General features: G+C 41.1%; 1 protein-coding gene across 27 annotated transcripts in view; it reads left to right on the top strand.

Annotated features, from left to right (window-relative positions):
- ADGRL3 (adhesion G protein-coupled receptor L3) overlaps positions 1–20650 on the top strand; it is a 529386-nt gene that overhangs the window by 103655 nt on the left and 405081 nt on the right. Inside the window, exon 1 of one of the 27 annotated variants that reach the window (XM_030013698.2) lies at positions 622–642. The exons of the other annotated variants lie outside the window; for them this stretch is intronic. The gene's annotated coding sequence lies outside the window, so the exon portion shown is untranslated. Of the gene's footprint in view, positions 1–621; positions 643–20650 lie in introns of those variants that run through there. 27 annotated transcript variants of the gene reach the window in all.

The following is a 20650-nucleotide window of genomic DNA, read 5'->3' as shown; positions in this document are numbered from 1 at the left end:
GCAGGTTTTTTTTTTTAAAAAGGGAATAGGTGAAACATAAAGTCCTATATAGGTATTTGGGTCTTGGTTGTGCAGAGCCATTCACAGACGCTGAAAAAAAAAGAAGCGCATTCTGGCTGGGTTGAGATTGCTATTAATTTTAAGCATTAGTTCTTGGAGTTTTGAGCCTTAAGGTCTCCAGTGCAGCACTTCTTTAGCACTGAATTTAGAGGGGACTGTTTCCTTTTAAGATGTAGGATATAATTGCATTGACCTCTGTTCTGCCAGTACTAAATATTCAACGTGCTCCAAAAAAAATTCCACAGAACTGGAACTGGAAAATCATATTCCTTATTGAGATGCATAAATATAGTCACAGGTCTAGTAATCTTGTTTTAAAGCAGCAGCATTCCTTTGGGGTAAGTTTATTATGACAAAATATACATGGCCAAACTTAAATATAGTTAACCTAATATGACCAGACTGATTTGGAGCAGAGGTAGGTCAACACTAAGTGCTTTTGAAAATCTCATCCTAGCTCTGTAGAGATTAACGCTACAAGTGCAGAGCATCAGCCTAAGTCATGCTGAAGATGCAGAAGGGATGTTTTGCAATGGAGAGAAGCTTCAGCTGGAAAGAAGGAGCACGAAACAGACCAGAGGGGTAAGAAAGATCTGCAGCCAGATGGGGAAATACCCAGCTTTGCCCAAGGCACGAAGCTTGGAAGTTAACCTGCTTGGTTGCATCTGTGACTCTCTGCTACTGGCAGTGTGTGTATATGGGCAGACTTCCTGTTTTTGAGTGGGTAGGGGCATCCTCTCCTTTCATGTTTTGAGCAGTACTGCTGCACCAAGGGAGTACAGATGAAAAACTTGAGGTTGCAGGCCCCAGTTTTCTCTTTGGTTTTACCTTCTTTAAAAAAAGGCTTGTTGCAAATGCAGTGTCCTTGGGATTTTTAACACTTGCTGGAATCTCACAGCATGGGAACTAATTTTTGGTGTGACATTTTAATTTTAATACCTAGAAGTCCAGTACTATTTTAGGCATTTGAGTGAGTAGAGTCTTGCTGTTGCACATGGGAAGAGACTTGAGGACTCTCCTCTTGCATCTCTGTGAATAGTACATGCAACTGATGTAGTTAGGGGGTTGAAAACGTAAGGTCTAGCGAGGCCATGGAAAGAGTATTGACACCCTTTGGATGCATGGCTTCCTACTGAAATAACTGGAGCTGTTTTTTTGAAGTGGGTCTGAGTTTGGCTCTTAGATCACATGGATGTGATAAGAGATTTGGCCAGATCCAAGCCATGCAGCATCAGTCCCTTTGCAATCAATGAGGCGACTTGTTCTAATACCTCACCCTCAGATGATCTCGCTCATCGCTAGTGCTTCATTCCACACACATCCAGCCAATGGAGGTCCTTCTCCCATCAGCCGTGGTGTCCCAGCATGAGATACATGCAGTCTGCTGGTGCCTTCTCTCCTCTCGGTGCCAGCTGTGTTATCGCAAGCCCCCAGAGGAAGGCATCCTTGCCAGTCTCTATAATATTTAGAGTCACTTTGTCTCACCTTATAACTATTGCAGTTTATTCAAGTGACAGACTGATTCGCCGATGAAACTTTCTCTTGGACCACGTGTTTGCAATTTTAAAAGCAATTTCTGCTTTAAAAAAAAAAAATCTAGCATAAGCAGTAAGTTTAGCCCTTAAACTGCAGCAGCATGGTGCCTTTTGGAAAAGCACACAGCTGGTTTATGTATAACATGTGTCTGAGTTAAACCTCCTGGGTTGCTTTCCGTGATCAACACTTTTATGTAGGAACACACACATCTCAATGAGTGGATCCAAACCCTTTGAGACTGACTTTTGCATGTCCATACTATATGGAGCCTGCAAAGGACTGGAAAGACATTTTGTTGGTGTCTGTGTATCACTGGGCTGGGCCTGGCACTTATATGTAAGAAAAAAACACTGCAGATGCTCAAGGCAGAGGATAGGAAAGAAGCAGGACATTGAGTAAATAGATGGGGCGGGCCAATGTTAAGAGCAGGATGGTTATGATAAGTGTAATGTGCAGAAGTCACAGTACATCAGCTGGCTAATCAGTGCCAAATGATTTGTAGGCATCTCGTCAGAGGTGAGTGTTGAGGAGGTTTGAAGGAGAATGGTGTCATAGCTCTGCATATTTGTACTCTTCACCTGCAGAAAGAGGGACTCCAGGAAAAACATGAAGGTTATTACTTCAGTGCTGCTTCTCTACATATTTTTATATATTCTTCTTTTTCTGTATTCTTTTTCTCACGCATTTTTTCTTTCATTTTTAAAATTCTTTTTTCTTCACATTCTCTACAGTGTCTCTAATGAGACAGGGTGATTGTGGGCCCAGATGCCATGCTGCAAATGCCATTTTTTAAACCAGCTGAGAATCTGGCCTAATATTTAGCAGTCGCTTAGTACTTTCATCTTCAAAGTACTGTGCAAACATTAATTAATTCTGCTGGGGAGTGCACAAGAAAGTGCTGCTGGAATAGTTATGCAGACTGCAAAGCTGGGAGAGATGGCAAGGACAGTGTTGCTGGGCTTGGAAGGTCTACTTACATACATAATTCGGCAAAGGGCCCCACAACAAGTGGTTTCTTGGGAGAAAAATCTCCTTAGGTGCCTGTTTTTTCCATTGAGTGTGTGCTTGGTGTTTCCAACAGAAGAGGGTGTCTCCCTGCTGCTGCTGCCCTGCTTAGGGAGGTGGGTGACCTGGGATTTCTGTGCCCACAGCCACCCCTTCAGATGGGTTTAAGCTTTCAGAGACAGTAACCTCAACAACCATGCAAATGCTCTGCAGATGCTCGGTGCTGAGGCAGAGAGAGGCCGTGCAGAAGTCAGGGCTGCAGTTGCATGCTTTTCAATTGGAAAATGTATAAACTGCTTCCAGCACATGCAGATTTGGCAATGCTCCACACTTGCGGCTCTTTGCATATGCAAAACCATTTTGCCCATGCAGACATTGGCTTTGGCAGGAGTGAAAAAGCACAGCAGAGCTTCAAAAAGGACCGTGAGAAAGCCTTTCATCTGCTCTAAGGACAGTGTCAGCAGCCTTCGGCGTGGGCTGCAGTAACCTGCACTGGAGGGGATGAGGAGTGCTCGTACATTCCCTGCTGCTGGCTCAGCACAGGCAGGACAGCGGCAGCTAAGGAGCGGCAGCTAAGGAGCAGCAGCAGCATGTCAAGCTGGCACAATTGCCAGTGTCTTCCAGCTGCACACCTAACTCCATCTGGCATGAGGCGATCAATGCTGCCTGTGCTTTGAGACTTGCCTGGAGCACTGCTTTTGAGCGAAGATGCAACTTCACAATATTTTAACACTGAATCCACTCAACCAGTCATTATATTATTAAAAGGAGCTTTTAAATGGTCATGCCTGCTGATGCTGAATTATTAGCAGTGAGCCACACAAGCCTTACATGACTTGTCTAATGCTGTATCAATCAATTCCAGGTCAAAATAGGCATCTAGGGGTAAGGGGGTATGCAATTTGTTGGTATTATGAGGGTAAGTTGGAGTGGGAGTGCTGATGGGACCAAAAGGAAAGGCAGAGGGATGCTTGATGCCAGAAAATAGCACAGCTGTAAAGAGATTTTGCTCGTTGGATGTCTGTCGGGGATTGGATGCGAATCTATGCTTTGGTATGAAAGCTGGAGGCGAGATGTGTCTTCATATTGAGTGGAAACAGGTCTTTGAACAAAAGACAGATTCAGGTTGACGGATGGGAGCTGGGTTTTGTCTTGACTTCGCTGACCTTGCTCAGATGAGGAGGTGGGGGGAAGCGTTAAATGTCGTGCACAACTCATTTAATAGCACTTAACACAATGGCAGTTTTTAGAAGCTGTGCAAATGCATTTAGAAAAAGTATATTTCTTTTAGCTGTGGTGAAATAGGTAGATAAAATGTTCCTGACTGCAGGCTTGCGTTCATTGAGATCCATAGGTACCTACTGATAGTCTTCCAAATTTATTTTTCAAGTTGGTGAGTTAAGGAGCTGAGGAAAGAGAGATCACGACCGAGGCAGTTACTTTTCCAGTGTGCATGGTCTATCCATTTAAGGTAGTAAAATTATATCTAGAGCTGCACAGTTTTAATTTCCCACTCTTCCTAAGACTTCAGTAGATTAACACGCTCAGAAATATTTCTTTTTAATCTCAAGATATTACCATGTCTAGGTTTGCATGAAAGGCGAGGCTGGATCTCTTGAGGCTCGCAAGCTGTAATCAGAGATGTTTATATAAAATTTTAGTGTTCCATCATATCTTACCATCTCAGGAGTGAAAAAATAAACTTAATGAACCTAGATCAGACAGATTTGTGATGAAGTCCCAAAGAAGAGAGAGGATATGCAAGTAGCTGTGATTTTGTTGTGTGATTTTAATTTTATGGGCCCCTGTTGTTCAACGTTTTCTTCAGAGTAACTAAGAGTTGCATTAAATATTAAACAAACGGTGTGATGATTCATAAAGAGGGTCATGAGCTCCGTATGTGAGTTAGAAATCTAATCTCCAGCTGGTTTCACTATAATCCATGTCATATGTCCAGGATCAGAGAACTCCAGTGTCTTCAAATAATTAGTTAGTGATCAAAACAGAAAAAAAAATTCCATTGAAACAATTTTCTCTTAGAAAAGGCTGTTTCTTCAAAACAAAATTGCTTGTTAAAGCTTATCAATTTTAATGGCATTTTCTTTTGAGCGGAAGTAAGACAAAAATAATTTGGAAAATGTCAGAATGTCTTCTTGTTATTTGCAGAAGTGATAATTTTTTTTAGTGTAAAATGACTTTCATTTAGAGTTGTAACTCTTACTCTGTTTTAATAGGAAAAGAAGGAAGTAAGGCTTTTTCTTTTCATCTAATGTAGCTTATTTTAATGAACCTAAAATGACTTTCTTTCTAGAAAGTTGTTTCACCAAAAAGGAAAACTTGATTAGCTTTTTTCTGATATCTATATATAATTTTAATACTAGTTCAGGTTAGGGGAAAAAAAATTAAAATCTCCAAGTCTTTTCTTTGGATTAGAAAATTAATTTTTCCCCTGCTTCCCCCTGGAGCCCTGGAAAAATACCTGTCAGCCATTCATCTCTGAGACAAATATGCTGAGGTTTTTCCCAGGCCTTGCAGAGATTGCATCCTCCTTTGCATGACAATTACAAGGCGATGCTGGGGGATACCACGTGAGTTAAAAAAACTTGCCCATTCATTATAGCAGCCACTCACAACACAAAACACACACACACATGCACATAAAGGTCCAGTGCTCATCCACAGAGTTTCCCAAGAGGTTTTCCTATGCTGCAGGTGGCTTTCAGCCTGCACACGGATGCATGCATGGAGTGTACATGTTGGCTCAGTTGCATCTTGACTTTGAGCTATAAAAGGTTTTCATTTGGGGCATTTGGAGACTAAGTATTGAATCTACACTCAAGAAGTACTGTGGAGGCAGTGGAAGTGCAGGTCCTGTTGTGGTGGGGTAGGTTACTTCTAATTAAGGAGTGTTGCTGTTGCATTTAGTTGGTCAGCTCATGAAGCAGGTCATAGCACATGCTTGAACTTAAGAAGCGGGCATATGGATGCACACAGAATTAAAGTTTTTAACACCTATAGTGTCTACAGACCTTTGAAAATACAACTGTACTTAGTTTCTTATAGATGAGGCCTGTCTGTCTTGGTGTGTGGCTTGGGTCTTACTGCTTTGTTCAGAAAGAAGTAGGGTATAATGTTTCCTGTCCCTGTGCCAGGATGGTAGAATCTGGGAGGTATAGGAGAGCTGGTGGGATGGGATCTGTGGGGTTACTGGTCCAGCTTCCGAGTCAGGGCAGGACTGTTGTCTGTGTGAGACTAACTCAGCAGTGGCTTTGTATAGCTGTATCTTAAAAACCTCCAAGGGTGGAGATAGCACGCACTCTCTGATGACCTGTCCCAGGGTATTGAGTGCTTAAAATAAGAGAAATGTGTAGACTTGAGTAAGTTTTGGGGGAGAAAAAATAAAACCCAATTTAAAAAAAAAAAAATTAATCTGCTTAACTGTGTTAAAAAGATGCAGTTAGGGAAGCATGCAAATGGTTACACAAGCAGAAGTTTGGTATCTAATTGTAAATTAGATAGACAGCTGCGGGATATCGATAGACATATGGCAGGAATGTAAATAGTTTGCTCGCACTTTAGTGACATCCTGGAAAGCTGTGTGTAAACTTTCTGAAGTGAAGAGAGAAAAGATGATTTCCTGGAAAAGAGAGTTCTCGAGAGAAATAATCACTAATAAATAATCTGTGTCCCTCTGGAAGGCGAAAGTTTTATTTTGGCACTCGCTTAAAAAGCAGCCTCTAATCAGACTGCATTTTCTCATTTGGCTGGCGAGCACCAAGCAAGCTGGAGAAGGCACCGGTTGCATTGTGTAGCTGGAGCCATCGTAGATCAGAGCTAGCTCCTCCATGGGACCTGCCTGCTGATTTCAGCTTAACTTCCTGGCAGATGCTTTGTGTCTACCAGGATTTAGGGAAGATGACAAAGAGGAGGATAAACAGTTGAGTAATTCCAAGAGGGAGTATCAGATTCCAGAATGTAAATTCATAGGTCAGTGGCCAAAACTCCTCATTCTTCCACCAAACCGAAGGCAAGACTTGCCGGCATACCAGCTGTAGGGGTTGCTGCTACTTATGGTGACCTTTAAAATAATATCCTAGTGGAATGCAATACTGTGAGGCACTAATTTTGGCTTATTTTGCAAGCCAGCAAAGCTGTCTAAATATTTAATACTCTTCCATTAATAGTTGGCCATCATATGTTTTGCTTTGCATAAGGTGATACTATTGAGGCCATAAAAATTCCCAATTTAATGATAGCTAATGTTGGTTCTCATATTATCTAAAAGATGCAGCAAGAGTAAACCTTGAATAGCACGCTTGATTTCTGGATGGCTGTCTAGTGACTTACTTCTTACATAATTCTTGTAAAGTTTGCACTGGGCCAAATTCTGGCCCTGTTGAGGTCAACAGTAGCTATTCCGGTTTACTTTGTTGGGATCATGCATCTGCTTTAGGGCTGGATTTCAGTCCCATAGCTTGTTAATTGTAATTTTAGTCAAAAGGGCCAGACTTACTTAGCAGCTTGATGTAATTTTTTTTTTTTTTTTTTTAAATAAGACAATTTCTGAAGGATGCAAAGAAGCTTTTATGGATTGGAAGCAGTGAAAGGAGAGCAAGGAAAATCAAAGAAATTCAGACATCAGTTATGTTTCAAAAGTACATTTCACAAGGGAGTTTTCCTTAACTATCCTTCAAAGATGACATGATGGAAAATTCGGTTATTAATCAATGGTGCTATCTCTCTCTTGGGTTCAAGAACAATTTTTTTAAAAATGAAGATTAACATCTGGTTCAGTCTACAAAGAATTTTTAGAACTGTAAAACTTTAAGTAACCATACCTTAAAGTGCGTGGAGGATTAATACAAAAAGAAAAACACTTCAAGTGTTGTTCCTGAAGAGGTGAGCTTACCCTGTGTAGTCATAGAGTTATGTCATTGGTATATCCTTGCTGAATAATTCCAAACATATAGTGCAAATCAGTCCCTGGAATCAGCAGACATACAAATATACTATAGGGTGTTTTATTACAGCAGAGCTTGAGAATTGCAAAACCAATTTTCCATAGAAAAATTACTTTAATACTATTTGAGTGCCATGATTTGGTTAATTTGAAAAGCTGTAAGTCAAGCTGTGTGCTAATGTTCCTAGCAGACCTCTGTAGGTCTACATTTATTTATAAAGGCCTAATTTATAATAGAAATTATGTCCAGTGCTTCTAAATAAGAAATTGAAATATTTCTTATGGGGGGGTGTGGTGTGTATATTTAACCAGATAATTTTCCACTCTTGAAGTAGGAAGGAGTGGCTCTTATCAACCATGGAATCATAGAATGGTTTGTGTTGGAAGCAATCTTCAAAGATCATCTAGTTCCAATCCCCCTGCCATGGGCAGAGACACCTTCCACTAGACCAGGTTGCTCAAAGCCCCATCCAGCCTGGCCTTGAACACTTCCAGGGATGGGCCAGCCACTACCTCTCTGGGCAACCTGTTCCAGTGCCTCACCACCCTCACAGTGAATAATTTCTTCCTTACATCTAATCTAAATCTACCTTCTTTCAGTTTAAAGCCATTTCCCCTTGTCCTATCACTACATGCCCTTGTAAAAAGTCCCTCTCTGGCTTTCTTGTAGACCTTCCTTAGGTACTGGAAGGCTGCCATAAGGTCTCCCCAGAGCCTTCTCTTCTCCAGGCTGAACAACCCCAACTGTGTCAGCCTGTCCTCGTAGGAGAGGTGCTCCGTCCCTCTGATTGTCTTCGTGGCCCTTCTCTGGACTCTCCTCCAACAGGCCAATGTCCTTCTTATCTTGGGGGTCCCAGAGCTGAATTGCAGCACTCCAGGTGGGGTCTCATGAGAGTGGAGTAGAGGGGCAGAATCACCTCCCTCAACCTGCTGGTCATGCTTCGGCAGTCATTGCTTTCCAAAAGTTACTCCAAAAGATGAGAGGAGACCTCTATTTTCTCCTTTATCGTAGCACGTTTCTGATTTGGTGTGCAGCAAGCAGATGACCTTGCAGTCAGTCCATGGCCATAATACTGTGGATGTTTTTTTCCCTTGACTGGACTTTGGTATGTCAATAGCTCCCAACTGCTTTCTCAAAACACTTCTGTATTGGTGTTTCACTAAAAAATAGTAAGTTATGCCCCTGTTAGTTGTGGTGACACTTTTGGCATTTTAATGGCAGGTCATTGACCTTTTAATGACTCTGCAAGCTCTGTTCTGCTCCGAATGAGCCTAGAGAACAACATGATGAAAATGTCATCGCATCCATGTTTGAAATTATTTGCTATGGGAGAGGTACCTGGTAGCATTGGGTTGTTTTCAGACTGTCATTCTGACTGTGCATTTTAGTGCTGGATGCTGGAAGCTAAATAGGTCAGGACTGTAAGTGGATAAAACGTCTTTTCTTCTTCTGGAAAGACTGGTTAAGATTTTTGTTGGTGGGTTTCTCTGGGAAGGCTAGATAAAAGTTCATATAGGTAGAAGAAGCCTGATGCTTTCTTTCAGTCTTATGAAGCCCTAAGTAACTATGTTATTTTCTACTGTGTCATTCTGCACTTACGTGGCTAAATTGAGTGGTGAATCAGGCCCTGAAAGGATGCTTAGGAATGAATTCCTAAAATACTAAAACCTGTTTTTCACCTGCTCCAGATGGAGCATTCATTCTTTGCATGCTCCATGGGCTTCCCTGTAGTGAGACTTGCCCATCTTCCCGGTCTCTTGTTTTCCGTCAGCATGGATATTTGGGTGACTATCTTCTCTCTTCTCCTCTCCCATCCCTAACTTTCTTCTCTTCAAATCTGTATCCTTCTTGAGTCCCAGGTGTGATTGATATGCAGCTCTGTGAAAAAAGGAAGTTTTTGTATGAGGTTTTGTTTGACGAAAACCATTGCTGATTATTACTTGCCTGCTTTAAAGTCCTCTTAGGTGTTTTTCAGTGCTTCAGCAAATATGTGGTCATTATATTCTTCTTCTGGCTTTCTCTGTCTTTCTGGTCTGAGTCCCTTTTAGCCATGCTGAACAGCACCATGCCACCCCAGGAGCCTGTAGGTCCTGTGTCCCTTTGGGAGGATTCCCTGGCCCCAGTAAGGAAGATGCTAACTGGCAATGAGATGAGATCTCTCTGCTGGGAGATGCCCATTTCTGCCTCAGCTCCAGCCCTGTCCTGTTGGGGCTGCCTTAAGGCTTGTGAGCTGAAACTGTTTTCCAGTAGCAGAAGGGTAGAAAGGGAAGGGAATTTAGCTGATGCAGAAAACGTCAACTTTTTTTGGAGGGGATAGGAAAAATAAAAAAGAAAAAGACCACTTATAGTGAAGACCACGCAGAAGAGTTTAACGTGGTCCCTCCAAGGTTGGCTCATGCTATCCTAAAGTAGGTGGTCCTTTCCAAGTACTGTGTGGCTTTTCCCCCAGCGGCTGAGCTCCCTGCCTGACTGCTTTCCCCGAGTTGCTTCGCATCAGTGTGACTTCCATGCTACCCACTGGTAGATGAGCAAAGAGATGTTTTATCAAGGGAGCATGAGCTAGAAGAGAAAATGGAACATTTCAATGCTGCAAGAAGCAATGTAGTGGACAAACTGATAGAAGACTGTTTCCAAGATAGCTGTGACTTATTTTCAATGTCTTTGAAATAATCCCATTAATTTTCCTGGTGGGAATTTTGGTTTTGCTTAATACTTTTTCTTCTTGGAGTTTTGATGAAATGTCAAAATTTGTGGAGCTTTTCTAGCTAGCTCAGTTTTTGCCCTTTCTGGAAAGACCGGGGTAGAGATAGAAGGAAAGTCAGAGGCCCTGTCTTGCCTTTTTGCAGGCTGGAGGCATCATTTCTGGCTAGAAGATTAATAGTGTACAACTTTTTCAGAAGAGCTTAGCATTCAGAAGTTCCCGTTATTCCTGCTATGTGTGGCACATTTTGAAAAATTGGCCCCGACTGGAGAAGTTGAGAACTTTTAAAAACTTATCCCTGAATCATTCTACCTATTTCAAAAGCCTGGACTTACTTTCTTGGATAATACACTAACCTGCTGAGAGAGAGTTAAAAATATGAATTAGAAAATATACACACCCCCACCCCCACTCCCTCCATGCCCCCCCCCGCAATATATAACTTTCTGCAGTGCCAGTTCCTGCTGGCTGGTTGTCTTGATTAACCTATTTTCTGGATTGGTATAACTTAAGTTTGCATATAAATTACATGTTTACTAATGTACATTTTTCCCCCCATTGTTTTGTATTGACAGAGACTTCACCCTCTGGGCTTGCCGTGTTTCACTCTCTCAAGTATTGAGGAAAGCTCAAAAGTCTTTCCCATACTTATTCTCCATTTTAAAATGAAAATGTTACATGCTGAAGTTGAGGACCGCAGTCTTCTTTAATGCAATATGCAGTTTGCACTCAGATCACTTGCTCCTGTGTATAATTTATACATGAATCATGAATTACATTTGGATTCTCAGGAAGCAAAAATAAATTGGGTAGAGCCACATCCAATTATGTAATGAATTCCTCATGGTAAAATTTACAGCAGGGATGTTGCAAAGTGGAACACTGATAAAAGATTTCCGAAAGATTTGTTCAGTATCTCCCAATAAAATTAAACCTCTGTCCATTTTAGGCATAGAAGAGCCATTTTGATTCAAACAATAAAATATTTAAATGTGCATGGGTTTGTTTTTCATTGTAGCTTAAGTACCAGTGCATAGATCAAGCAGGAGAAGAAATACTTGATACAGTCTTACTGAACAGAAGCTCTTTCCCAACATGTTGTAAAGAACCTGCAACAGAACTCTTTTTTTATGGCTCTAAAAGCACCTTCTAGGCTGCATCTAATGGATTATATTTTGAGGAGCTATTTCCTGACCCTGGACTTGACTTTTTAACTTGCTGCTGAACCCTGCCTTACTAGGCAAAATACGGCTCATGAGCTTTATAAGGCAAGCAACCAACCAGTGACACTGTGAGAAGCATTGGTAATTTCACCTGTGTTTGTGGCATTGATTTCTTTTAATAGCTTTTTGTTTGCATTTCCTCCCACATGTTTCTCACTGTGCCTTGACCTGTTGCTTTTGATTCATTTTTCAGTCAATACTAAAGTAGCCTGGGCTTGGGCTGTGTTGTGCAGGTGTTTTTCTGAGCAGCATATCCGCGCTCTTTCCAGTAGGATGTTCTTCTTCAAAACTCATAACAGGGCTCCTAAAAGCTGTGTATCAGTTGCAGCTGAAGGGCGAACAGGTGGATACATCCATGCCATTTGTATTAAATAAATCTCCTTCTGATGCTGCAGCTCATATTAGAAAAATTTCATGACGGTGACCAATGACTCGTACCATAGAGACATCAATAGCTATTAAGGGAACACTTTCCTTTCTTTGCTTCAAATTTCCTGCCTCAGCAAATCTTCATGCTACTTTGCACCAAAAAACCATGTGTCTGCCCAGCGGGGAGCCAGCTCCTGTGTGGGAAGCAGGATAGTAGCATCCCAAGAGTTTTGCTTAAGCCATGTGCTATCTTCAAAGCTTAGGTTTTATAAAACCAGAATTCCAGAGATAGGCATTTGTCTAAGGAAGATGTTTTATTTTCCTAGATGTCGTGGTTTAACCCCAGCCAGCAACTAAGCACCATGGAGCCACTCACTCACTCACTCCTCCCTCCCAGTGGGATGGGGAGGACAATCGAAAAAAAGAAGTAAAACTTGTGGGTTGAGATAAGAACAGTTTAATAACTAAAGTAAAATAAAATATAATAATAATAGTAATTGTAATGGAAGGGAATATAACAAAAAAAAAAAAAAAGAAACAAAACCCAAGAAAAGACAAGTGATGGACAATACAGTTGCTCACCACCTGTTGACCGATGCCAGAGCAGCGATCCGCCTCTCCCGGCCAACTCCCCCCAGTTTATATACTGAGCGTGACGTTCTATGGTATGGAATATCCCTCTGGCTAGTTTGGGTCAGCTGCCCCGGCTATGCTCCCTCCCAGCTTCTTGTACACCTGCTTGCTGGCAGAGCATGGGAAACTGAAAAATGCTTGACTTAGGATAAGCACTACTTAGCAACAACTAAAACATCAGTGTGTTATCAGTATTACTCTCACTTTAAATCCAAAACACACTGTACCAGCTACTAAGAAGAAAATTAACTCTCTCCCAGCCAAAACCAGGACACTAGTTGAGTAGAACATCTTAGCAGCTCCCGTGGCTTAATACCATTTCATTGATTAATTTATTTATTAGATTGACTACATGAAATGTTGAAGCACACCTATGCAAGGGAAGAGCCTGGGACTTGCACTTCTAATTGTTGCAGGTTTCAGAGTTTCCTGTGGTAGTTTTAATTTTGCTGAATGCTTTAAGGGTAAAATCTTGGCCTGCTCTCAAGCTGATGATGGGAGGTTTGCCATCATCTTCAACAGGCTGAGGATTTCCCTGAATAGGATTAAAATGGATATGTGGCCTGATAGAGTTCCAGGTCAGAGCGAGAAAGAAAACACCCTGACTCCACACAAAAGCAGCCTTAAACTCTTGGGCCAACAGTTCCTGCATGGCCTGATGTCACCTCTCTTGACAACACCCACATGGTCCCCTGGAAGAGGGTGCTGGCTCTCAGGGCTCAGCTGTTCCCGCTGCCCTGGTCCCCATATGGCTATATGGAAAGGTGCAGGAGGCATGGTTGGGGTGACCTCAGAACTTTCTAACCAGAGAGCAGGGTCTAAGCAGTCATTTGGATGACTATAATCTGTGGTTTGCATCAAGGGCTTTATAACGGGAACATTACCAAACGAAAAGGCATGTCTTCTGATGGGCTCTTCCAAAACACAAACTGAATTATTCCATTCCCCTACGGTTCCTTAGGTGATGACAGAAGTCCAATTTTATCCCATCTGATCAAAGCAATCTTTGACAGGGCTGTTCTTCAATATATACCTGGTCCGAATCATACTGAATTTTGTACCAGGCGATTTCCAGCTGGGCAGGTCAGAGTGGAGCTGATTGGAGTTGGATGCTCGTGCTCACAGTTCTGCTCAAACTATGGGCTTCATGAAGGTGTCCTGAGTGAATGCTTTTTTGGACATCAAAAGCTAAAACAAAGCTAAGCTATGTAGTTCCTGTGAGTTTACAGCTTTCCCCATAGTCTTAGCTAAGCAAAACTTGATTTTTTTTTCCAAGTGCCAATTCAAGCCGAGACAATAATTAGCATCTTGTTTGTTTGTTTGTCACCTTGAAGGAAGAAAGGTCAAATATAGTCAGCCTGAGAACTACTTTGCCTTTCCCCCTTGAAGCATTTAATAAGATTTCTCGTGTCATGTAAAAAAGAGATAGTACTTTGAATACGGCAGTCAGAGCTGGCTGGAATGGCTTATCCATTTAAGACTTTTTTTTTTCCTCCTTTTATTTCTTGCTGGCTTCATAGCCCAATTTGTAATTTTTCTGAAAATGTGACATGTTTAAACACTTAACCCTTCTTGCAGAGAATAGGCAGGGTTGTTGGGTTTTTTTTTTTCTTTTTCAGAAGGGAAAGCTATAAATCAGCACAATATACAAATAAAAACACTGCTGCACAGGACAGTACGAGGCACTTTAGAAAATGCCCAGAATGAAAGTCATACAGCTTATGCATCTTTTTTTTTTTTTTTCCAGGAATACATACATAAATGCTGTATGCATAGCTCTTTGAAAACAGACTAATTATTTCTTGATTTTTGCAATATTTTTTCGCCTGTCTCTCCTGGGTTTTTTTTGTTTGTTTTGTTTTGTTTTGTTTTGTTTTCCCTTTTTCCCTCCCAGAGGACAGGCTTGCTAGATAAATGGAACTGTATGTGTTAGGCTGTGAGCTCAGTTCAGTGATTTTCATGATCGGAAGCAATTGCGAGGAGGAGAGAGGCCATATGCATGGGTGGGTTACAGACCAGGCTTGCTGCATGTCACAACAGCTGAAACACTGAACATATATATATTTTTTTTCCTTCAGTCATGTCGTAGTTTGTTGGAGTTACATCTGGGAGGATGCTTCCCTTACTTTTTCTCCCGCAGTGCAGTGGTCCCTCTGCCTGCATAGGGACGGCCACTGATTTTCTTTAAAATCCCAGTACAACTCCTCTCTGTGCCCAATGGACTGAGCTACCCTGTGGGTATCTTTTACCTACGTGTATATACTCATGCACGGTTTCAGGTATGCATTAAAGTGCACATTTAAACCAAGAAAAGAGGCCGAAACAGCACAGTGGATTTGTAGTATTACCTCTGTCATGGTATTAAAACTGGAATTTTTCTGAAATTTCTTTCCCCTGTGTGCTGTCCCATCCATTTTATCTCCCAGACAAACTGGAGTTTGTAACCGCTTCTAATCCAGATCTTTTTGCTGTCATAACTTTTACTAGTAATGCAAAGCCCCAGAGGGGATTAGCCAACCTGAACATTTCAAATTTTAAACTTCAGTAAGTCTTGAGTTATAAGTAGGGAGAAAAAGCCTTTCTCAGTTATTTTCAGATCAACTTACTATCTGCCCCACCATACCTTCCTCTCTCCCTCCTGCGGTAAAACTGTATTTTTTTTGGTGAATGTAGAATGAAAACCCTTGAAGGGAAAATCTTTCTCATCCTTCCAAGGCATGGAGAGATAGCGAAGCCTAGAAAATGCCAGGACACAAGGAGGATTTTTCAGAGTCTTCTGTGTGGAGAAATACTCCTGTGGACCCTGACTCTAACCAGCATCTTGCAGTCACTAATCATACCTTACTTTTAGATTGGGCACCTAAACCTGCTGGATATAAAGAGGGGAGAGTTGAGAGTCTCAGGATTTAAATCGTAGAAGCTACTCTCTAAAGCAGATATGGCATTTTACAAAGGTATCAAAAGCCAGCAGATCTCCTCGTTCGTAGCAAAAGCTGCTTGGTGACAAGTCGCTAAAAAAAAGGTCATTTTTATGACGGTTTCATTTCGATTTGAATACCTAAGTCACATCTGTGATGATGCAGAGGCATGCAGAACCAGTCAACTCTTTCCCAAAACCTTCTTCAGAAATGCAGCAGTACTTGGTGTCAGAAGTTAAGACACATACCTTAGCAAATGCCCATGGGCTGGAGTCTGTAAAAATGAAGAGAGGAAGACAGATTTACTGTCACACCTGGAAGGAAAAAAAAACATTCTTAGGAAGTGGGGAAGGCAATAATGGTCTTACTGCAGTCAAAGTAGTGCCATGGGGTGGGGTTTTTTTTCAGTGGTGGAAATATATCAGTTTATTTCTGCATAACACATTTGTATTCATGTTGCTTAACCACACCATTAAAATAGCAATTCAAAAGTCAATATTATATTTAAATGTCAGACAATTGAGATTTCAGTTATTTCTTAGCAAAAGAGCTCCAACTGGCCCATGGTCTTGTAGGTGGGAATAGGGCAGGGTTATGTGGTGTTTATTTTATTTATTTATTCAAAGTTATTCAACATTAAAAAAAAAAAGCCCTTAATGAGTAATTGATTTCTATAAACATTTTGTTTTTGCTACTTTGATTAGTTGCAATCCTATGAGATGGTGTATGTTGAAGTGCACTTTCTGGTTCTGGCGATGTTTGCCTGTGACTTTGCATTTCATTTCCCTGCATAGTTAAGTTTAAAGTAATTGCAAACATTTTGCCAAGGAAATTGAAAAAGAGACCATAAGGTATTTGGAGTCATTAAAATTGCTAAACCCATGAAATGGTTTGGTAGAACTGGTTGGCATCAAAGGTACTCTGGCTGGTTGTGCTTGTATTTTCAATGATCTTCTGTGACTCATCAGTTTAATAAGGAGGAGAAGTCTGTCTGGAGAGGGTAAAAAGTATCTAGAGGAACATCTGGGTGATGTGGACTCATTGACCTGGTTGTGGAATAAAGCGTGCATGTTTGTTACAGCAGCCCTTCATCTGGCTTCAACACAGGTCTTGTTTCTACTACATCTTGTTCCAAGCGAGAGAATTAAGGAGTCCCACTTACTTGAGTAGGAGTAAATTTTAGTAAATAGCTCTCTACTTTATTAAAAGGAGTTCTGCATGTTCAAGAGTAATTTTATTTATTCTAGAGCAAAACAGGGTGTTGAGGAATTTCTTGGCTGTATGTCAAAAAAAGGGAGCAAGGAGGGCAAGAAACAGTCTTATCCCATCCTTGGTTGTTAGTTCCAGTCAGCTTAAAATGTGCAAATTAATAGCGCAAACTAAGAGCCAGATTCAGATGTGGTGTATTGTTAGAAGCGTGGCTGTAATTTGCTTATGATACATTAAAAACCAGAAACACCTCATGCTGCATTAGCTGGTGTTGATTGCCAGTTCCCTCCTGCATAAATGCCATTAGATGCCTAAAGTTACAAATTACTTTAATAACTTTCACAACTGATTGGTAATCACCCTGCAGTTAATGAAATAGGGAAAACACCTTTCGCTAAATGCATTGTCTTCATTTCCTCCTGCATAAGTTCCAAGGTGTAGAGATTATTTTCAACAAATCCCATGCTAGAAAGGTCATCTGTTAAGTTTTACTCATATTCATGTTCCTGTTTTCCTTTCTCAGTTCAAAAACATATATATATCCAATGCCCTGTTGTTTTCCCATGCCCTGTTGTCCAGTTTGGCTTTGTGCATACACTCCGGTGTTTGACTGCTGGTTACCTCCAAGGGGATCTTTGCAGTTCAGTGGAAGTGATGCTGAAGACAAGTTTGCCAGAGCTGTTCTTGCTGTGTGTCCATCCAGGCAGATGGAGAATCACACTGTAAACTCCATAGCAGCACACTTAGAGCCTTATAAAACCATGTGAGCTGGAGAATTGCAATTCAGGATAGACTTGTTTGGATGGGGTTGGGATTTTTTTTTAGTCGTCCCAAACTGGTAAGAGTTACAAGAATTGGTCTCTGGAAAAGTCCCATAAAATTGTAGCATCATTTAAGGATAAAATTAGTGGCCACTAGTAATGATGCAGGAATTAAATACATGGCACTGAACTGAGTGCAACACTTTACCTCTTGCTGTTGCTAGATTTCAGAGGCATTAATGTCCCTTAACAAACATCTGAAGGTAATTTCAAAGGGTGGGGGAGGTTAGAGAAAAGAGCACAGCAGTGTTTTATAGTTGAGATAGCCTATATATTAGACAGCTCTGACAGAGCGTGTAATTAATTTTTTAAGTGTTTATACTACAGAATAAATAACTAGTAATACATATGGCACATTTTAAATGTTTCAAGTGCACTGTAGTTGGGCTCGATGTTAAGCCAGGGCTTTATTGTGGTTTTGAACAGAGTCAGTGTAGGTAAAATTGGCCATTTAGAGTCAGGTTTTCTCAAGTCCATTTAGCACACACTTAGGAGTCTAAGTAAGGTGGCCTGGTTTTGGAAAAGTCTTGACACCCAGGCTGTGTATCAGCAAAATTCAAGGGTGTGGTGGTGGTTTCTGCCATCCTTGCTGTCCTCAAAAAAAAAATCAGCTGATCTCTCCAGCAGTCTCTCTGCTGACAGTTAGTATCTAAACGGGTGCTGAGTGCTTTCGAAACTCTGGTCCTTAGCTTTTTATACGATCTATAATTTTATATGCAGTGCATCTGAAGAAGAATATGTATGATTCATACACACATACAGGAACCAACACAGAGGGATAATTTTAATATAAATCCCAGTGCTGTCTGTTTGTTATGTTCTGAAATGTTGCATAGAATAATTCAAATATTTATAGATGGTAGTTCAGCTGGTGCTTTGCTTGCAGCATTTGCCTTTTTTCATGTCTCAGTTGAGCTGTTCTTCCTTCCTTCCTTTGCACTGAAAACATCGCCTGTGCCCAGCACTGTCCTTCTGCTTCATCCTCTGGAAACTCGATCCATAAAAAAACCATCTCAGGGTCTGGGGTCCCATGTTCTGCCCTGGTGACTGCAGCCATACCAAGAAGCAGGGCTGCATTTCTTTGCCACATGCTCCACCAGGAATGCAGGAGTCTGCTCTGCTTTCTATGCTAAGTCCTTTTGGGGCTCCTAAGGCAGAAGAGTTTGTTTAATGGCTCCTTGTATACAGAAAATAAGTTATGACTATGCTAGATGTGAAGTGATGATTAGAAGGGTGTTAACATCTCCATTTTCATGCCTATCACACACAGTGTCTTGGCCTGGCAGTCCCGCTCAGGGGGGTTGCTTCGAAGCAGCTTCTTTGCACTGTAAAAAAAGGGGCTTTTTTCCTACCAGGGAAGCCCTGAGGTGCCCCAAGAAACTCTTAGGTTTGAGATGTGCCTGGAAGCAAGGCTGATACAATTACCCATAGAGATTTGCATCTGTCATCAGCACTGGGGGGGGATTTAGTCTACGTGTATAAAGTTGCCTGTTTAGGAAGTTGCACATTTTGCGTGTTTTTCTTTTTGCTTGTCCTTTAATTCTTAACCGCCTGGCTGGGAGATAGAGAAGCAGTAAAGTTGTCAACATTGAGAAGCATGTTATAATATTAAAATGCTATAGTTTCCATTGAACAGATGATGGCAAGAAGTTATTTTAAAGGGTTTGTTCAGAATTGTGCTTTCAAAGACTCTTAAATTATTGCAGACTGTGCTGCTGGGATACGTATGGGAAACAGCCATTTTAATTAGGAAGATACGCTTGGAAATGAAAAGTCATTTTTTAAAGGTAATTTCCTTCGTGAGTGTTTTACTGACCGCTTGAATTTATTTACCACACAGACCTGGCGATAAAATAGGTATTTATGGGTTAGTTTTTAATTAGAAATAATGGCTGGTAGAGTTGAAGTGATTAATCATCTTATCCATATAGGCTGCGGTAGTCCTAGTGAAAGACAGATGTACTGACAATTTAGAGAGTGATCTAACTGCATGTTTTGTCCTTAAACACCACCACCACCAACGCAATCACGTTTTGACTTGGAAGAGGAGAAATCAGGCTGTTAGTCTAGCGGACTTCAGATACAGATGACTAAAGAAATACCCAGCAAAGCTGGGGTTTTGGCCTTCTGGATGTCACTGACATTCATAAATAAGAGTAATTAGAAGAGTAATTCAGTGACGTGGCTTTATTTCTGCATGCAAATGGCACTTGGAGAGGGAGTCAACTGGTGATGACAGATTTATGGTGAGAGTATTCGTGACAGCGGGCTTGCTGCTGAAACGCTTGGGCAGATGCAAGTGAGTATCATTTCAGGAAGGATCAGAGATTTTTAATCAGCCTTTTCTTTCTTGGTTGAGAAGAGTAGGGATAGAAATTACAAGAAACCCAACTTAACAGCTTTAATGGCCTCAACAGAAAGAGGGTAAGAGTTTTGGGAGCGTAACACAAGGAAAATTTTGCATGTAATGCCAGTTAGCTTTATTAAGCTTCACATTGAGTCATACATTTCCTTTACCCTCTCTGCCCGAGGAGGTTTTTACTCCATATTTCAAAATGCAGCATGTAAGAAACAAGAGCCAGCGTGCAGTGTGGTATACATTTTAGCATGTAAGAAGCAAGAGCCAGTACGTATCGTTTTCTTGAAAGTAATGAAATGTCATGGCAAGTGCATGAAATAAATGTATTTTTATGTACTCATTTTAGAAACCAATGTAGTGATAAGATTCGGCTTTTTATTAAAGGGTCTTTCCAGAACTCTGTGTCCAAATGTGAGCTTGGCTCTGACTGCCACTAATGGCTCTACCTATTTTTCACTCTGAAGGTATGCTAATTATCTTTACAAGAATCAAGGCACTTTTTTCCTTTTTCAGTATCCATAGGAACCTGTCAGGGATGAAAAAGCCTGACATTTTGATTCCCAGCTTTTGTGTCCCTAATCAAAAATAAAGGCATAATGGACGAGAAGAAGCAATTTCATTCAGTCTTCTCATCACGGCAAGTTTTATGATTAGCCTGAATCCCACTGCATTTTATTAAATTATGCCTCTGTTTGAGTTTGCAGCATCGCTTCTTCAAGGAGAGCCTACTGCAGCCCAACTTGTAATAATCTGTGTTTTCTCATAAGCTCAGTGTTCACTAAGTGAGCTTGAAATTTCTCACTGGCCTGCCTAATTTCTGAGTTTGGTGCAGAAACCAAATCACTGCCTGCCTGC

Source organism: Aquila chrysaetos, chromosome 1 (genome assembly GCF_900496995.4).
Source record: "Aquila chrysaetos chrysaetos chromosome 1, bAquChr1.4, whole genome shotgun sequence".
NCBI lineage: Eukaryota > Metazoa > Chordata > Aves > Accipitriformes > Accipitridae > Aquila > Aquila chrysaetos.
The sequence above is the reverse complement of the archived record's forward strand: the minus strand, read 5'-3'. Positions and strand labels throughout refer to the sequence as shown.